The following is a 21,073-nucleotide window of genomic DNA, read 5'->3' on the forward strand; positions in this document are numbered from 1 at the left end:
CCACGTACTGCAAAAACAAACAAACAAACAACAAAAAAAACCCAAATCTGATCATATTATCCCTGTTTAAATCTTGATGGCTCCCCATCGTTTTCAAGCTGAGTTCCAAACGTCTTAAGGCGTGCCAGGGCTTCCCGGGAGCTGACCTTGACCTTTTCCTTCAGCATCCTCCTCTCACTAGCACCCTCACTGCCTAAGCAGCAATCATAGCCAGCCAACAGAGTTCCCCAGTGTACCCCTCCCCTCCCCACCCCCGCTTCATCCTCTTCTGGCTAACACCTGGTCATCCTCTAAGACCTGGCTCAGGCCTCACTTCCTGAATAAACTCATCATAGTACTTTTCACACTGATATACATGTGTTTGCCCACTAAAGGGCAAGCTCCTTGATTCAGAGCCTAGAGCCTGCATCTTCTCTGTCTGTGTCCACAGGGCTTTACAGTGGCCCAAGGTAAGTGCTCAGTATGTGGTTCCTGGATGACGAATAGACAAAATCAGCATGTTAAGATTATGGTACAACCCAGAGATTGTATAATAGCTTACAGTTTATTAAAATATGATTTAACATGTGCAGCATATCTGATTTAACTTATAACATCATATAGCAACTGTATGATGCGATGGGAAGAATAAAGAATTGAGTTAGAACACACCACTATGTATAAAATAGATAAACAATAAGGATCTACTGTATAGCACAGGGAACCATATTCAATATCTTATAATAACCTATAATGGAAAAGAATCTAACTAGCTACCTATCCATCTATCTATCTAAAATGGAATCACTTTGCTGTACACCTGAAACATTGTAGATCAAGTATACGTCAGTTTAAAAAAAACTGAGTTTCAAGAATCGATTTTTAGTCCTGTCTTTGTCACTAACAGGTAGATGCTGCCTGCATTTCTTGGCTGACGGCTCCTTCCTACAACACTCCGACATCTTGGTTTTGTAGTCACATTTCCTACTACTCACTCTGATCTCCTCGACTCCTGTTATTAGAAGCCTTGTTATTACACCTGACCCACATGGATAATCTAGGATAATCGCCTCCTCTCAAGAACCTTAATTTAATCACATCAATAAAAATCTCTCTTGTGATACTGAGGCAGGAGGTAGATGGGCCCCAGGCTGAGCAGCTGGAGTTTGTCGCCTGTGGACAGATATTCCAAGATGAAGAAGAGGAGGAACTGAGCCCTGCCCAGATAAGAGACCACATATTTCTCATTCTCAAGGTCAAGGAGACCCTCCCGACTACACAGGCGCAGAAAGGCTCCTTGGAGGTCAAAAAGGGAGTGATGTTCAACCTACCCATAGGCCTCTTCACTAGAATCCATCTCGACTAAGAGATGCGCAGGCACATATGGGAGGACCCTGAGATAAACCAAATACGGACTCAGAACCAGGCAAAGCAAGATGATTAGCCACAGGAAACCTGGAAGGAATGCCCCATAAAAGTGATTCAAACTACCACCAGGGCGCTCTCTCTCTCTGAGCCCGCCCACGTGTCTATCCACACGTACTCTTTTTCCTTCTAATAAACATTTTAACTTGTTTCACTACCTTCCGTTTCTTTGTGGAAATTCATTTTCTAAAAAGCTGTATGGGCCAGGGCCTTGTCACTGGCCACTGGTCTAGTGGCCAGGACTCAGTGCTCTCACTGCCGTGGCCTGACTTCAGTCTCTGGCCGGGAATGGAAATCCTGCTTCAAGCCGCTGCAAGCCGAGGCCACCCAAGAGCAATACAAGGGTACAAGGTAACATTCACAGGATCCAGATATTAAGATGTGGACGTCTTTGACGGGCTGCTATTCAGCCTACCGCAAATAACCATAAGAAAACAACGGCAAACGTCAACGTAAACCTCACACTTTTAGAAGATTACTGAAAGAAAAACCCCCTTTTGCCTCTCTGCTCTACTATTACTCTCAATACTTAAAAAAAATTTTTTTCTTAACTTATTTATTTATTTTTGGCTACATTGGGCTTCTGTTGCTGTGCACGGGCTTTCTATAGTTGTGACTGTAAGGCCAACTGGCCAGAGGCAGGGTAACGCAATCAGATTCACAAGTTGCATCAGACCGAAACTCTCTGGACCACCCAGTTCCGGAAACTGACCTGGAGACTTTCCAGACCACCCAGTTCCAGAAACTGACCTGGAGACTTTCCACCCGGCCCAGCCTTCCCGCCTTTCGAGGGGCGGGACTAACGGTCCCCCAGGATACCGGAAGAGACCACCAAATTAGGAATACCCTGCGCCCTCCCGGATTCACCACACCCCTTTCCCTTCTTCCCCTATAAAATCTTGCCCAACCCTCGCCCGGGCGCGACTTCTCTGGCCCCTTTCTCTCGGACCAGTGAACCTCGCCCGGGAGCGCTCCCTAATAAAGCTCACTTGAAGCTTTCCTCTGTTTCGCGGTGCCGTTTGTTAAGATCCGACCTTACATTTGGTGCCGAAACCCGGGATGGGTACCAAACCCCGCGGGTTACCGCGCGGGCCGCTCCTCCCCTTCCCCAGGAGACAACCAGGGAACCTCTACTCATCCACCCGATCCGGCAGAAAACGGGGTAAGTCCCCTTCCCTTGTTCCCTCCGACCCCCAGAGTCCCTGCCCACCGGACTCCCTGTCCTTAATCGCGGCCGCGTAAGGGATTCCTCCGTCCTCTCTCCGGGCCTCGGGCAACTGTGGAGACGTCCCAATCGCCTGACCGCCCTCCGACCTGCCGTGAATTGGCGACTGAGACCAGGGACGCCTCTCTCCCTCTCCGTTCACTCAGGGACAGACTGGGGGTCATGGGAACCTCACAATCGAAACCAGATCCTAAGACGCCCCTGGGGTGTCTTCTAGCCAATTTTACAGCCCTCACTATTTTCCTGAAGGGACTTTCGATTTTAACATCCTCCGTGATCTAGATAATTACTGCCGCAGGACGGGCAAATGGTCTGAGGTCCCCTATGTCCAGGTTTTTTGGTATTTGCGCTCCCGCCCCTCCCTTTGCGTCAACTGTTCTACCTCTCAAATCCTCCTTGCCAAACAAATATCTCCTCCATCCAAAACCTCAATCCCCTTGGATTTCTCCCCACTAACCAACCCTCCCGAATCTCTTACCACTCCCCCCTACAGAACTCCTCTCCAACCTCCACCCTACCCTGAAGCGGTCCCTCCTCCTCCCGAACCCGCTCCGGCCCCTCCAACCGCTCCCCTGCCTCCCTCAACGGTTTCTCCTCCCACGCCCCTTGCTTCGCCAATTAGTGCACATACACGCTCTCACGACTCCCAAGATCCAAATCTCCACTGCCCTCTGAGGGAGGTAGCAGGAGCGGAAGGATTAGTTAGAGTTCATGTTCCCTTTTCCCTCCAAGATCTCACTCAAATAGAAAAGCGATTAGGCTCCTTTTCTGCCGACTCTTCCCGCTACATCAAAGAATTTCGCTACCTCTCTCAAGCTTACGATCTAACCTGGCACGATATCTTTGTGATCCTATCTTCTACTCTGACCCCTGACGAGAGGGAAAGAATTCAAACTGCTGCCCGAAACCATGCAGATCAGGTTCACCTTACCGACAGCTCCATGCCTGTCGGAGCGACTGCCGTACCCGGCACCGATCCAGGCTGGACTTATCAGGATGGCCAAGATGGCTGCCGTAAACGCGACCTCATGATCCAGTGCCTCCTGGCTGGCATGCAGGCCGCCGCTCATAAGGTAGTCCATTTTGAAAAACTAAAAGAGATAACCCAAGAACCTAACGAAAATCCAGCTATCTTTCTCAATCGCCTTACAGAGGCCTTAACTCTCTATACCCGGCTGGACCCTGACACCCCGGCAGGGGCAACGGTCCTAGCCACCCATTTTATTACCCAGTCAGCCCCGGACATCCGAAAGAAATTAAAACGGGCAGAAGACGGCCCTCAGACCCCTATTCGAGATCTGGTAAAGATGACCTTTAAAGTCTACAATGGCCGTGAGGATTTGGCAGAATCCAGCCGACAGGCTCGGATGCACCAGAAGGTGGCCCTCCAAACCCAAGCTCTTGTGGCCGCCCTAAGGCCGGCCATCTCCCATGGATCACAGCATCCATGGGGTCCGCAAAAGGCAACCCCGCCGGGGGCCTGCTTCAAATGCGGAAAAGAAGACCACTGGCCTCGCCAATGTCCCAATCCCCGACCTCCTTCTAAGCCCTGTCCCAGCTGCGGGCTAACGGGCCACTGGAAGAGTGACTGCCCTACGACTGGCCCTCCCTCAGCGTCTCCACGCGGGGGGCAGGCCAACCCAACGGCATTACCACTCGAACTGCTGGGATTGGCTGCCGACTGACGGCGTCCGGACTCGAAGACCCCCATTACCCTCGCCGAGCCCAGGGTAACGCTAAAGGTAGCGGGTATCTCATTTCTGGTGGACACGGGGGCTACCTACTCGGTCCTGCCTACCTACTCCGGGCCAGTTTCTCCTTCCCAGATCTCGGTCATGGGTATTGATGGCAAACCATCCTTCCCACTCCAGACCGGTCCACTCCCATGTCATATCGAAGGACTCCCTTTTACTCATTCCTTCTTAGTCATACCATCCTGCCCAGTTCCCTTGCTAGGCCGAGATGTCCTTTTCCACTTAGGGGCCTCCCTCCAGCTGGTTAGACTTGACCCTAAGGTCCCCTCCTCCCAACTCCTGCTTCCTCTTCTCGGCCTGTCTCTAGAACCCTCCCCCTCCTATCCCCCTCTTCCAATCACACCGAATCCAATCAATCCCCAGGCCTGGGATACTTCTAAGCCCATAATAGCAACACACCATTCCCCCGCCCTCATCCGCCTAAAAGACCCCTCCAAATTTCCATCAAGGCCCCAATTTCCCATCTCTGAGACTCACCTTAGGGGCCTACAACCTATTATCACCAGACTCCTAAACCAGGGACTCCTTATCCCCACTGACTCTCCCTGCAACACCCCCATCCTGCCTGTCCGCAAGGCCTCTAGGGATTATCGCCTGGTCCAGGACCTGCGACTAATCAATGAGGCCATAATTCCTCTCCACCCAGTAGTCTAGATCCCTAACTTTGCTCTCCTCGCTAAACCCTTATATCTAGCCGCTAAAGAAACCCCTCAAGGACCCCTCACCTCTCCTTCCGCCGTTCGACAGGCCTTTCTCACCCTCCGTAATGCTCTGATATCTTCTCCTCCTCTTTCTCTGCCCAACCCAAACCGACCTTTTCACCTTTTTGTGGATGAAAGGGCCGGAATAGCCACTGGACTCCTTGCCCAGCCTGTAGGGCCTTCCTACCGCACCGTGGCTTACCTCTCCAAACAGCTAGACCCAACCATTCGGGGATGGCAACCATGCCTTCGGGCCCTAGCAGCACAGCCGAACTGACCAAACAAACACTCAAACTGCCTCTGGCCCACCCACTAACCGTGTTTTCCTCCCACCGGCTGGTCGACCTCCTAGGCTACAAGTCTCTCTCCCTCCTGGGCCCCTCCCGCATCCAGGAGTTCCACCTACTGTTCATTGAAAACCCTGCTATCTCCCTCGACCTCTTCCCCCCGCCCCCCCCCCCACCTAAACCCGGCCTCCTTCTTGCCTATCTCCGATACCGGGACCTCCTCTTCCCACTCCTGCCCCCAAGTCGTAGAGGGACTCTTTGACACCCCTCTTTCAAAAGCGGACCGCACCCTCTTCGTAGCATGCTTGCTCCCTGTTTTCTTAGGTTCCTTCGCAGACGCATGGAGGAAGTCTCTCGGGTGGCCACAAACCAAATGCTCCTCGGTCCTTACACATTGCTTCCTACAGAAGCCCCCACTGGTCTCCCCTAAACCTCGGACCTCTGGTCACCCGACTCCCCTTTAGACACCCCCATTCAGCATGAAGTAGCCAGAGATCAGAACGCAGCCCCATAACACCAAAGAGATCGGGATGTAAGGCCAACTGGCCCGAGGCAGGGGAACACAATCAGATTCACAGGTTGCATCAGATCGAAATTCTCCGGACCACCCAGTTCCAGAAACTGCCCTGGAGACATTCCAGACCACCCAGTTCCAGGAACTGACCTGGGGACTTTGAACCCAGCCCAGACTTCCCGCCTTTCGAGGGGTGGGACTAACGGTCCCCCAGGATACCCAAAAAGACCACGAAATAAGGAATACCCTGTGCCCTCCCGGATTCACCACACCCCTTTCCCTTCTTCTCCTGTAAAATCTTGCCCAACCCGCACCCGGGTACGACTTCTCTGGCCCCTTTCTCTCAGACCAGTGAACCTCGCCTGGGACGCTCCCTAATAAAGCTCACTTGAAGCTTTCCTCTGTTTCGCGGTGCCGTTTGTTAAGATCCGACCTTACAATAATAAGGCTACAGACGCCCCAAAACACATCACCAGAGGTGGACCTGCCCACCAAAAAGACAAGATGCAGCCTCATCCACCAGAACACAGGCGCTAGTCCCCTCAACCAGGAAGCCCACACAACCCACTGAACCAACTTTAGCCACTGGGGACACACACCAAAAACAATGGGAACTACAAACCGGCAGCCTGCAAAAAGGAGACCCCAAACACAGTAAGATAAGCAAAATGAGAAGACAGAAAAACACACAGCAGATGAAGGAGCAAGATAAAAACCCACCAAACCTAACAAATGAAGAGGAAATAGTCAGTCTACTTGAAAAAGAATTCAGAATAATGATAGTAAAGATGATCCAAAATCTTGGAAGTAGAATAGACAAAATGCAAGAAACATTTAACAAGTACCTAGAAGAACTAAAGAGGAAACAAGCAATGATGAACAACACAATAAATGAAATTAAAAATACTCTAGAAGGGATCAATAGCAGAATAACGGAGGCGGAAGAACAGATAAGCGACCTGGAAGGTAAAATAGTGGAAATAACTACTGCAGAGCAGAATAAAGAAAGAAGAATGAAAAGAACTGAGGACAGTCTCAGAGACCTCTGGGACAACATTAAACGCACCAACATTTGAATTATAGGGGTCCCAGAAGAAGAAGAGAAAAAGAAAGGGACTGAGAAAATATTTGAAGAGATGATAGTTGAAAACTTCCCTAATATCGCAAAGGAAATAGTTAATCAAGTCCACAAAGCACATTCTTCTCAAGAGCTCATGGAACATTCTCCAGGATAGATCATATCTTGGGTCACAAATCAAGACTTGGTAAATTTAAGAAAATTGAAATTGTATCAAGTATCTCTTCCGATCACAACGCTATGAAACTAGATATCAATTACAGGAAAAGATCTGTAAAAATAAAAACACATGGAGGCTAAACAATACACTACTTAATAACGAAGTGATCACTGAAAAAATCAAAGAGAGGAAATCAAAAAATACCTAGAAACAAATGCCAGTGGAGACATGACGACCCGAAACCTATGGGATGCAGCAAAAGCACTTCTAAGAGGGAAGTTTATAGCAATACAATCCTACCTTAAGAAACAGGAAACATCTTGAATAAACAACCTAACCTTGCACCTAGAGCAATTAGAGAAAGAAGAACAACAAAACCCCCAAAGTTAGCAGAAGGAAAGAAATCACAAAGATCAGATCAGAAATAAATGAAAAAGAAATGAAGGAAACGATAGCAAAGATCAATAAAATTAAAGCTGGTTCTTTGAGAAGATAAAATTGAAAAACCATTAGCCAGACTCACCAAAAATAAAGAGAGAAGACTCAAATCAATAGATTTAGAAATGAAAAAGGAGAAGTAACAACTGACACTGCAGAAATACAAAAGATCATGAGAGATTACTACAAGCAACTCTCTGCCAGTAAAATGGACAACCTGGAAGAAATGGACAAATTCTTAGAAATGCACAACCTGCCAAGACTGAATCAGGAAGAAATAGAAAATATGAACAGACCAATCACAAGAACTAAAATTGAAACTGTGATTCAAAATCTTCCAACAAACAAAAGCCCAGGACCAGATGGCTTCACAGGCGAATTCTATCAAACATTTAGAGAAGAGAGAACACCTATCCTCAAACTCTGCCAAAACATAGCAGAAGGAAGAACACTCCCAAACTCATTCTACGAGGCCACCATCACCTTGATACCAAAACCAGACAAGGATGTCACAAAGAAAACTACAGGCCAATATCACTGATGAACATAGATGCAAAAATCCTCAACAAAATACTAGCAAACAGAATCCAACAGCACATTAAAAGGATCATACACCATGATCAAGTGGGGTTTATTCCAGGAATGTAAGGATTCTTCAATATATGCAAATCAATCCATGTGATACACCATATTAACAAATTGAAGGAGAAAAACCATATGATCATCTCAATAGATGCAGAGAAAGCTTTTTACAAAATTCAACACCCATTTATGATAAAAACCCTGCAGAAAGTAGACATAGAGGGAACTTTCCTCAACATAATAAAGGCCATATATGACAAACCCACAGCCAACATCGTCCTCAATGGTGAAAAACTGAAAGCATTTCCACTAAGATCAGGAACAAGACAAGGTTGCCCACTCTCACCACTCTTATTCAACATAGTTTTGGAAGTTTTAGCCACAGCAATCAGAGAAGAAAAGGAAATAAAAGGAGTCCAAATCGGAAAAGAAGTAGTAAAGCTGTCACTGTCTGCGGATGACATGATACTATATGTAGAGAATCCTTAAAGATGCTACCATAAAACTACTAGAGCTAATCAATGAATTTGGTAAAGTAGCAGGACACAAAATTAATGCACAGAAATCTCTGGCATTCCTATACACTAATGATGAAAAATCTGGAAGTGAAATCAAGAAACCACTCCGATTTACCATTGAAACAAAAAGAATAAAATACCTAGGGATAAACCTACCTGAGGAGACAAAATACCTGTATGCAGAAAATTATAAGACACTGATGAAAGAAATTAAAGATGATATAAATAGATAGAGAGGTATACCATGTTCTTGGATTGGAAGAATCAACATTGTGAAAATGACTCTACTACCCAAAGCAATCTACAGATTCAATGTAATCCCTATCAAACTACCACTGGCGGGGCTTCCCTGGTGGCGCAGTGGTTGAGGGTCCGCCTGCAGATGCAGGGGACGCGGGTTCGTGCCCCAGTCCGGGAGGATCCCACATGCCACGGAGTGGCTGGGCCCATGAGCCATGGCCGCTGAGCCTGCGCGTCCGGAGCCTGTGCTCCGCAACGGGAGAGGCCACAACAGTGAGAGGCCTGCGTACCGAAAAAAAAAGAAAAAACTACCACTGGCATTTTTCACAGAACTAGAACAAAAAATTTCACAATTTGTATGGAAACACAAAAGACCCCGAATAGCCAAAGCAATTTTGGGAACGAAAAACGGAGCTGGAGGAATCAGGCTCCCTGACTTCAGACTATACTACAAAGCTACAGTAATCAAGACAGTATGGTACTGGCACAAAAACAGAAAGATCAATGGAACAGGATAGAAAGCCCAGAGATAAACCCACGCACATATGGTCACCTTATCTTTTATAAAGGAGGCAGGAACGTACAGTGGAGAAAGGACAGCCTCTTCAATAAGTGATGCTGGGAAAACTGGACAGGTACATATAAAAGTATGAGATTAGAACACTCCTTAACACCATACACAAAAATAAGCTGAAAATGAATTAAAAACCTAAATGTAAGGCCAGAATCTATCAAATGCTTAGAGGAAAACATAGGCAGAACACTCTATGACATAAATCACAGCAAGATCCTTTTTGACCCACCTCCTAGAGTAATGGAAATAAAAACAAAAATATACAAACGGGACCGAATGAAACTTTAAAGCTATTGCACAGCAAAGGAAACCATAAACAAGACAGAAAGACAACTCTCGGAATGGGAGAAAACATTTGCAAAGGAAGCAGCTGACAAAGGATTAATCTCCAAAATATACAAGGAGCTCATGCAGCTCAATATCAAAAAAACAAACAACCCAACCCAAAAATGGGTGCAAGACCTAAATACACATTTCTCTGAAGAAGTTATACAGATTGCCAACAAACACATGAAAGGATGCTCAACACCACTAATCATTAGGGAAATGCAAATCAAAACGACAATGAGGTATCACCTCACACCAGTCACCACGGCCATCATCAAAAAATCTACAAACAATAAATGCCGGAGAGGGTGTGGAGAAAAGGGAACACTCTTGCACTGTTGGTGGGAATGTAAATTGATACAACCACTATGGAGAAGAGTATGGAGGTTTCTTAAAAAACTAAAAATAGAACTATCATACGACCCAGCAATCCCACTACTGGGCATATACCCTAAGGAAACCATAATTCAAAAAGAGACATGTATCACAATGTTCACTGCCGCACTATTTACAATAGCCAGGACATGGAAGCAACCTAAGTGTCCATCGACAGATGAATGGATAAAGAAAATGTAGCACATATATACAATGGAATATTACAGCCATAAAAAGAAACAAAATTGAGTTATTTGCAGTGAGGTGGATGGACCTAGAATCTGTCATACAGAGCGAAGTGAGAAAGAGAAAAACAAATACCATATGCTAACACATATATATGGAATCTTAAAAAAAAAAAAAAGGTTCTGATGAACCTAGGGGCAGGACAGGAGTAAATACGTAGACGTAGAGAATGGACATGAGGACACGGGGTGGGGGAAGGGGAAGCTGGGACGAAGTGAGAGAGTGGCATGGACATAAATACACGACCAAATGTAAAATACATAGCTAGTGGGAAGCAGCCGCATAGCACAGGGAGATCAGCTCGGTGCTTTGTGACCACCTAGAGGGGTGGGATAGGGAGGGGAGGGAGGCTCAAGAGGGAAGGGATATGGGGATATATGTATACATATAGCTGATTCACTTTGTTATACAGCAGAAACTAAAGCAACATTGTAAAGCAATTATACGCCAATAAAGATGTAAAAATTTAAAAGTGTATGTGGCTCATAAGATTAAATGGATTAATTCAAGTAAAGTTCTTAGCACAGTTCCTGGGCCAATAGACATTAGCAGGAGCCAGATCTTATAGGCCATGATGAGGGGTTCAGATTGTATGAGAGACAGTTCTAGCGGTAGTACGGAGAAAGAAGTAGAAGACAGGCAAGAAGCAGGGATACTAGCTAGAGAGCTTTCGCAAATATTCCGTCAAGAGCTGGTGATAGAGCATGGACCTGGTTAACGGAGTTGGAGGTAGTTCAAGCTTGGAGGAAACTAGAGCAGAGTTCATGGAGGGAAATTATTTAAGCTTAGCCTTGAAGGAAGATATTTCCAAGGGAACCTTGGAAAAAAGCACAGATGACATGTCTTGAGCAGTGAATAGTCAATGTGGTAATGGAACAAGAAATGGAAGAGGAAGTTGAAAGATTGAGACCAGAAAAGTGAGTACTTTCAGAGCTTTACTTCACCTGTCTATTTGATGCATAAAAGAGCAGTGAGAGAAATTAATAGAACAGAAAGACATGGCTATGTCTTAGGAGTGACAGAGAAAGACCAATCAGATAAGAGGATCAAAGAAAAAGGGGTTATCAACCATGCAAATATTCTGGTAGGATGAAGATTAATGCCACTGATAACTTGAGGCAGATTCCAATTGTAGCGGCTGAAGACAGATTGCAAGCAACTAAGCAGGTGGGGAAAACTGCAAGTCTTCATTTCACTACAGGCTCTTTCTTGGATTTTAGCAGATAAAGGTAAAGAACTTTAGCTTGAAAAAGTACTAGGAGTCTAGGAGGCAGAGGCTGACAAAGGGAAAACCAGGACATGACTGTAGGAGAATGCTTGAAGATTAAGATGCAGGGCAAGAGAAAAAAAAAAAAAAAAAAGCTGCTGGAGCTCTGTACCAGAGAATGAACATAAGGTACAGTGTGATCCAAGACAATGATGGAAACCATGCTTTGTGAAAAGAAGGCTATCGAGCTTCAATATGTGTTTTTGCCATGGCAATTTTAGAGACTCATGTTTTTATATAAACACCACACTAAAGAAGGAATATCACAAGTGACTTCATGAATCATCAGAATGAGAATTTGCTCTTGAATGTGAACACTTTACTGAATATAAAATCCTTTAGATAAAGTTTCACTTTTGTAGCAAGGTGTCTTTGATTATAAGATCACTTATAGAAATTAAATCGTTTCACATTATTTTACCTTTTTATTTTCTAAAAATGTGTTAGGTAACATGCAGAAAATATGTGAACTTCGGGGTTACCTAGAGTCTTAAATTTCTTTGAGTAAATAGGAAATAGACTCTGGAAGTAGCTATAATGAATACCTGTTATATGGCTGCCCAGTATCTATTTTTCCTCCTTCTTGGAGTAATAGCCTGAATTTCTTTTCAACACCTACCCCGTCCCTCCATTCTCACCGTTGTGATTTAGATAGAAAATGGGCCTCACCTGCCCCAGAGAAAGGCCCTGACTCATAGAGCCAATCTGAATGTGCCATCTCTGAATGTTTTGGAATTGGCACGATTACCTAAGTTGGACCAATCAGTGACTCTTAGACACTTTCGCTGAATATATGATATAGATTCTCTTTGTTTCACAAAAAGGATTCATGTAATTCTTAGAGTTCCTCAAAGTCAGTTTAGGATTATGAACTGGGGGGTGGAGGGGAGGGAGTGAGTTTGTCCAAAAACAGTCAACACCAGGGAAGTGACAGTTAAAAACTGAAAGAAACTAGGTTCTAAGTCACATTATGTGAGCTTCTAGTCTCACTCCTAGCAACATGTATCTCTGTAGTTTCAAAGGAAGTTAATTGGTTCACTCTATGTAAGCCATTCTCAGTTGGGTTTTTCTATTACTTGCTGTACTTGAAAGCTTCCTAGGTGACAGAATCTGTGATCTAGACCCTAAAGCCTATGTGTCACTTTTCCATCAGCTGTCAGGATGTTGGTGAACTCGTCTATGGAAATAGATGTCATTTTTATGAAAAGTGAGCATTTTGGGACCCTTATATATGTTGTATAGGTTCTTTAAAACGTTTAGTTTTACAGGGAAACTTTTTTTATAATAAAGATATTCAACTCACCATGAAAAGCATAAGAGACTTAGAAAAATAACTAAGACCTGCTTATAGTTGAAGGCCCAACTACACAAAAGTTGGATTTGAAGGTTGTCCCTTATCTATTTTCTGATAGCAAATGTTGCAGGATTGTTTGTTTATATTAATGTGTTTCAATATATGTTAATTATGAATAGAACAAGCCTAGAAAGTGATAAAACCAATTCACATTCAACTTGTCAAAAGAAATAGTAATAAGCTTATTCCCTTAAGTGAAGCATGTTAACCTCTTCCCCACCCAGGTTCTAAAGTAATTCATAAGTAGACAAGAGGTATGTGGAACATGATGTATTATCTTTATTACTAATAACTCTCATTCTCTAATTTCAGCCTTATATCTGTGTAAAAGAGGGCTTCCTTACACTGAGCCCCATAATGATACAGACATACGCATCCAGCTGCAGACAGCACTGGACCCAGACTGTTTTGCCACCTGCCCTTGTAAGACTTATGGAGAAATGGGGCCCAATGCATGCTTTCTGTGAGCAGCTTATTCCCAGAGAGAGGGGAGAAAGTGCTACTCATGCTCACTTCTTTGTCCCAAACTCAAGCAAGTCATCACACCTCTACCAATCTAGGTCCAACCAGGAGACGGAACACGGTAAATTTAACCAGAATTGTTAAGCTATAATAGAGTGAAATACAATTACCCCTCTGTATCCACGGGTTCTGCACCCCGGATTCAACCAACCATAAATTGAATTGCAGTAGATTGAATCCTCGGATGCAGAATCCTCCAATGTGGAGCCCCGGGGTACTGAGGGCAGACTGTACTACTCCATTTTATATAAGAGACTTCAGCAATCGCAGGGGACTGGGGGGGCAGGGGGAGCCTTAGAACCAATTCCTTGCTCATGCTGAGGGATGACTGCGTGTTGAGAACTCTTAACAGTACCCTAGGGCAGAGGGACAGTACCCAAGGAAAGGCAAGCTTGGAAGAGGATCCCCCTCTGGCATTCATACCTCTGATGGAATAAAATGTAAAGGCAGGACAAAAAAAATTAAATACAGAATTCTGTTCGGGCCTTCTCCCTCCCTAATGCCCAGTGTGCATCTGCATTACACATTAAGCAGACCTCCTCAAATCTTCACGATCTAAAACAGAGAGAGATGATAAGTATTTTAGCTACTCAAAACTTGAAAGAGATACTCGTTATATATCTTCTCGCCGTAGATCAGAGAGAGAGCGAAGGCAGAGCAGGTCTCGTTTAAATCTGACAGAGGTTCTAGAACTATTTCATCCTATTCTCGGTCAGAACGATCCCATTATGACGACTCTCATTATGATGGTCGTTACCATAGGAGTTCCCCTTATCGAGAGGCCACGCTAGTCTCGGCCATACACAGATAACAGGTCAAGACAAAGTTCTGACTTGGATGGTTAGTACAAGAAGACATACTCAAGGCGCACCTCGTCTCCTCCTTGCTCTTACAGGGACCTAAGGACGCCATCCTCCCATTCTAAATCTGATGGAGACTGTAAAACTGAGTCCTCTTACTTAGAGATGGAAGAAAGAGGAAAGGATTCTTCAAAATTAGAAGGAGAATCCAAAAGGACTTCGGAAAATGAAGCAACGAAAAGATGTTATTCTCCCACTAATGAACAGGGATTCCGACGCGGGTCATCATATTCCAAGCACGGTAAGAGTGCTTCCCGTTATAAATCTGCCCCCTTCAAAACCTGAACCCAAGTCTGATAAATTTAAAAATTCTTTCTGTTGTACAGAATTGAATGAGGAAATCAAACAGTCTCATTCTTTTAGTTTACAGACTCCTCGTTCAAAAGGTAGTGAATTAAGAGTGATTAGTAAAGTTCCTGAAAGAGAGAAGATTGGGTCTCCATCTCCATCAAATCGATTAAATGATTCACCTACTTTTAAAAAGCTAGATGAATCACCTGTTTCTAAGTCTGAATTTATAGGACATGATAGCCATGATAGTATTAAGGAATTAGACTCTTTATGTAAAGTGAAGAATGATCAATTAAGAAGTTATTGTCCCACCGAATTTAATATAAACGGATCTCCTGGGACAGAATCTGATTTGGCAACATTTTTCACTTCTAAACGTGACACTGTTTTGATGTCTTCTTATGATAGTGTGACTGGATCAGAGGTATCCCCTTTGGTCAAAACGTGCATGCTTTCATCAAATGGATTTCAAAACATTAATAGATGTAAAGAAAAAGACTTGGATGATACTCGCATGCAGCACAGTAAGTCAGAAAGCCCATTTAGAGAAAGAGAACCTCCAGTGTTGCCACACCAGGATCAACTCATATCTTTGCCAGTTATGACTATAGATTATTCCAAAACAATAGTTAAAGAACCAGTTGATGTGAGAGTTTCTTGCTGTAAAACCAAAGATTCAGATATATACTGTACTTCAAACGACAACCCCCCTTCTTTGTGTCATTCTGGATCTGAAAATACTGAGCCTTTAGTAACGAATATTTCTTCAAATAGCTTCATGGACGTGCATTTGAAATCAAAAACAGTTATATGTGATAATGGAAGTCTGACAGATCAGCACTCAGAATTTGCATGTGGAGAATATAAGCAGAGTGTTGGTAGTACTAGTTCAGCTTCTATTAATCATTTTGATGATTTATATCCACCTACAGGGAGCTCATGTATTGCTTCATCTCTTCAGAGTCTTCCACCAGGGACAAACGTAGACGGTTTAACTCTCTTGCAATGTGGAGAGAATACATCTCCAGTTTTGGATGCTGTGCTGAAGAGTAAAAGCTCAGAGTTTTTAAAGCATGCAGAGAAAGAAATAATAGAAGTAGCTAGTGGCCTTCCTGATTCAGGAAGAGGATTTGCTTCCTGGGAAAACAGGCATAATAATGGACTATCTGGGAAATGTGTGCAAAAGGCTCAAGAAGAAGGGAACTCCATACTGCCTGATAGAAGAGGAAGACCAGAAATCTCTTTAGATGAAGACGGTGGAAGAGGACAGGCACATACTTCTGATGACTCAGAAGTTGTATTTTCTTCTTGTGCTTTGAATTTAATCATGGAGGACAGTGATGGTGAAACAAATACCTTAAAATGTGACAGTAGTGGTCATGCCTCAGAGATTGTATCCACTGTCCATGAAGATTATTCTGGTTCTTCCGAAAGTTCAAGTGATTCGGAAGATACAGATTCTGATGATAGCAGTATTCCAAGAAACCATCTTCAGTCTATGGTGGTTGTGCCAAAGAATTCTACTTTGCCCATGGAAGAAACAAGTCCTTGTTCTTCTCAGAGCAGTCAAAGTTACAGACACTATTCTGACCACAGGGAAGATGAGCGATTGGAGCCAAGGAGGCATTCATATGAGGAAAAATTTGAGAGCATAGCAAGTAAAGCCTGTCCTCAAACTGAGAAGTTCTTCTTTCACAAAGCAACAGAGAAGAATTCAGAAATCTCTTTTACACAGCCCATCCAAAAACAGATAGATAATCACATGTCTGAAATTGCTTATCCTCAGAGTGATGGGGTTGATAGTACAAGTCATACAGACATAAAATCTGACCCTCTAGGTCATCCAAATTCTGAGGAAGCAGTGAAAGCCAAAATAACTTCTAGGCAGCAAGAAGAGCTGCCAGTTTATTCTCCTGATGATTCTGAAGATGTCTCAAGTAAGTCTCGGCAACAGACCACTTTCCCTAACAGGCCAGATAGTAGACTGGGAAAAACACAGTCAAATTTTTCTTCTTGTGAGATCTCCCGAGTGGATGGCTTCCGTTCATCATCGGAAGAGCTCAGAAACCTAAGGTGGGACTTCTCTCAACAAGAAAAGCCTACTACCACATATCAGCAACCTGACAGCAGCTATGGAGCCTGTGGTGGACATAAGTATCAGCTAAGTGCAGAACAGTATAGTGGGACATGTAATTACTGGCAAGCCAACGGCTACTGGGATCCAAGATCAGCAGGTAGACCGCCTGGAACTGGGGTTGTGTATGATCTAATTCAAGGGCAGGTACCAGATTCCTTAACAGATGACCGTGAAGAGGAGGAGAATTGGGATCAACGTGGAGGATCTCGCTTTTCAGACCAGTCCAATAAATTTTTTCTGTCCCTTCAGAAGGACAAGGGGTCCGTGCAAGCACCTGAAATAAGCAGCAATTCCATTAAGGACTCTTTAGCTGTGAGTGAGGAGAAAGATCTTTCAAAAAACTTAGAACAAAATGATAGGAAAGATAGAGGGCCTCTTAAAAAAAGGAGACAGGAATTGGAGAGTGATTCTGAGAGTGATGGTGAGCTTCAGGACAGAAAGAAAGTTAGAGTGGAGGTAGAGCAGGGAGAGACAGCAGTGCCTCTAGGCTCAGCATTGGTTGGGCCTTCGTGTGTCATGGAGGACTTCAGGGACCCGGAGCGGTGGAAGGAATGTGCCAAACAAGGGAAGATGCCTTGTTACTTTGATCTGATTGAAGAAAATGTTTATTTAACAGAAAGAAAGAAGAATAAATCCCATCGGGATTTTAAGCGAATGCAGTGTGAGTGTACACCTCTTTCTAAAGATGAAAGAGCTCAAGGTGAAATAGCATGTGGGGAAGATTGTCTTAATCGTCTCCTCATGATTGAATGTTCGTCTCGTTGTCCAAATGGGGATTACTGTTCCAATAGACGGTTTCAAAGAAAACAGCATGCAGATGTGGAAGTCATACTCACAGAAAAGAAAGGCTGGGGCTTGAGAGCTGTTAAAGACCTTCCTTCAAACACCTTCGTCCTGGAATATTGTGGAGAGGTACTTGATCATAAAGAGTTTAAGGCCCGGGTAAAGGAGTATGCACGAAACAGAAACATCCACTACTATTTCATGGCCCTGAAGAATGATGAGATAATAGATGCCACTCAGAAAGGAAATTGCTCCCGGTTCATGAATCACAGCTGTGAACCAAACTGTGAGACTCAAAAATGGACTGTGAACGGACAACTGAGAGTTGGGATTTTTACCACCAAACTGGTTCCTTCAGGCTCAGAGTTAACATTTGACTATCGGTTCCAGAGATATGGCAAGGAAGCACAGAGATGTTTCTGTGGGTCGGCTAATTGCCGGGGTTACCTGGGAGGAGAGAACAGAGTCAGCCTCAGAGCAGCAGGAGGGAAAATGAAGAAAGAACGATCTTGGAAGAAGGATTCGGTGGATGGAGAGCTAGAAGCTCTGATGGAGAATGGTGAGGGTCTCTCTGATAAAAACCAGGTGCTCAGCTTATCCTGGCTAATGGTTAGAATTGAGACTTTGGAACAGAAACTTACCTGTCTCAAGCTCATACAGAACACACATTCACAGTCTTGCCTGAAGTCCTTTCTGGAACATCATGGGCTGCCTTTGTTGTGGACCTGGATGGCAGAGCTACGTGATGGCCGGGAAAGTAACCAGAAGCTTCAGGAAGAGATTATAAAGACTTTGGAACATTTACCCATTCCTGCTAAAAGTATGTTGGAGGAAAGCAAAGTGCTTCCTATTATTCAACGTTGGTCTCAAATCAAGACTGCTGTCCCTCAGCTGAGTGAAGGAGATGGGTATTCTAGCGAGAATACATCACGTGCTCACACACCGCTCAACACACCTGATCCTTCCACCAAGCTGAGCATAGAAGCTGACACAGACACCCCCAAGAAGCTAATGTTTCGCAGACTTAAAATTACAAGTGAAAATGGCATGGACAGTGCGATCTCTGATGCTACCAGCGAGCTAGAAGGCAAGGATGGCAAAGAGGACCTTGACCAGCTAGAAAACGTCCCTATAGAAGAAAAGGAACAACAGCTACTCACACAACAGCTGCCTGAATCTAAAGTTGATAGTGACATTGCTGTGGAGGCCATTAAGCTACCCACATCTGAACCAGAGGCTGACACTGAAATAGAGCCTAAAGAGACCAATGGCACAAAACTAGACAAACCTATTGCTGAGGAAACACCATCCCAAGATGAAGAGGAGGGTGTATCTGATGTGGAGAGTGAGAGGAGCCAGGAACAGCCACATAAAACAGTAGATATAAGTGATTTGGCCACCAAGCTCCTGGACAGTTGGAAAGACCTAAAGGAGGTATATCAAATTCCAAAGAAAAGGCGAACTGAAAAGGAGAGCACAATAACCAAACGAGGAAGGGATGCTATTGGCTTCAGAGATCAAACAGTTGCCCCAAAGACTCCTAACAGGTCAAGAGAGAGAGACCCAGACAAACACACTCAAAATAAAGAGAAAAGGAAACGAAGGGGCTCCCTCTCCCCACCACCTTCTGCCTACGAGCGGGGAACAAAAAGGCCAGGTGGCAGATATGATACACCAACTTCTAAAAAGAAAGTACGAATTCAAGATCACAATCAACTTTCTACAGAGGAGCATCGAAAGTTGTTTGAGCAGGAGGTAGCTCAGCGGGAGGTTCAAAAAAAACAGCAGCAGATGCAGAACCTGGGAGTGACGTCTCCACTGCCCTGTGACTCTCTTGGCTACCATGCCCCTCATCACCCCTTTGCTGGCTACCCACCAGGTTACCCCATGCAGGCCTGTGTGGATCCCAGCAATCTTAATGCTGGAAAGGTGCTCCTCCCCACACCCAGCATGGATCCTGTGTGTTCTCCTTCTCCTTATGATCATTCTCAGCCCTTGGTGGGGCATTCTACAGAACCCCTTGCTGCCCCTCCACCTGTGCCAGTGGTGCCACATGTGGCAGCCCCTGTGGAAGTTTCCAGTTCACAGTATGTGACCCAAAGTGATGGTGTGGTACACCAAGACTCCAGGGTCACCGTCCTGCCAGTGCCAGCCCCAGGCCCAGTCCAGGGACAGAAGTATGGTGTTTGGGATTCAAACCAACAGTCCGTGAGTGTACAGCAGCAGTACTCTCCTGCACAGTCTCAAGCAACCTTATATCATCAAGGACAGGCTGCTCCAACTGTCTATGGTGTGACGTCACCCTATTCACAGACAACTCCACCAACTGTACAGAGTTATGCCCAGCCAAGTCTTCAGTACATCCAGGGACAACAGATTCTCACAGCTCACCCACAAGGAGTGGTGGTACAGCCAGCCACAGCCGTGACTACAACAGTTGCACCAGGGCAGCCTCAGCCCTTACAGCCACCTGAAAAGGTCGTGACAAATAACCTCTTGGATTTACCACCCCCATCTCCTCCCAAACCAAAAACCATTGTCTTACCTCCCAACTGGAAGACAGCCCGAGACCCAGAAGGGAAGCTTTACTACTCCCATGTGATCACAAGGCAGATTCAGTGGGACCCTCCTACTTGGGAAAGCCCAGGAGAGGATGCCAGCCTTGACCATGAAGCTGAGATGGACCTGGGAACCCCAACATATGATGAAAATCCCATGAAGACCTCAAAAAAGCCTAAGACAGCAGAAGCAGATGCCTCCAGTGAGCTGGCTGAGAAAAGCAAACAAGTATTCAGAAAAGAGATGTCCCAGTTCATCGTCCAGTGCCTGAACCCTTACTGGAAACCTGACTGCAAAGTGGGAAGAATTACCACAACTGAAGATTTCAAACACCTAGCTCGCAAGCTGACTCACGGCGTTATGAATAAGGAGCTGAAGTACTGTAAGAACCCCAAGGACCTGGAGTGCAATGAGGATGTGAGACACAAAACCAAGGAGTACATTAAGAAGTACATGCAGAGGTTTGGGGCTGTTTACAAACCCAAACGGGACACTGAATTAGAGTGACCATCAGGGCCAGGGTGGGAGGACGGGCAAGCTGGTAGGAGAGACTCTGGGGAGAAGAAGTCCCGTGGGCCCTCTCTCCCCACCCCACTGTCAGGGCTGTGCTACTGATGACACATCACACTGAGGAATTCAAACCTGCAGAATGAGCTCACAAAAATGAGGTCCATCTACAACAAGCGGTCCTTGGTTGTGAGCTGTCGGTAGAGGCCATCTGAGGCAAGGGTTTAGGCCCTTGAGTCCTTCCCTTCCGAGACCCCGGCCAGGCCTGACCCCACTCTCAAGGCTGGGTCTCCTCCTTGGCCGTGCTGTCAGCGCACAGACTCATGCGCATCCCCACCCATGACCCCTTACCCTGACGATCTGTATTATA

General features: G+C 45.1%; 1 pseudogene; it reads left to right on the forward strand.

The window, feature by feature from the left end:
• Positions 1–14,487: 14,487 nt before the first annotated feature.
• Positions 14,488–20,703, forward strand: LOC137205965 (histone-lysine N-methyltransferase SETD2 pseudogene; annotated as a pseudogene).
• Positions 20,704–21,073: the final 370 nt, after the last annotated feature.

The sequence above is a fragment of the Pseudorca crassidens genome, chromosome 14, assembly GCF_039906515.1.
Source record: "Pseudorca crassidens isolate mPseCra1 chromosome 14, mPseCra1.hap1, whole genome shotgun sequence".
NCBI classification, from domain to species: domain Eukaryota; kingdom Metazoa; phylum Chordata; class Mammalia; order Artiodactyla; family Delphinidae; genus Pseudorca; species Pseudorca crassidens.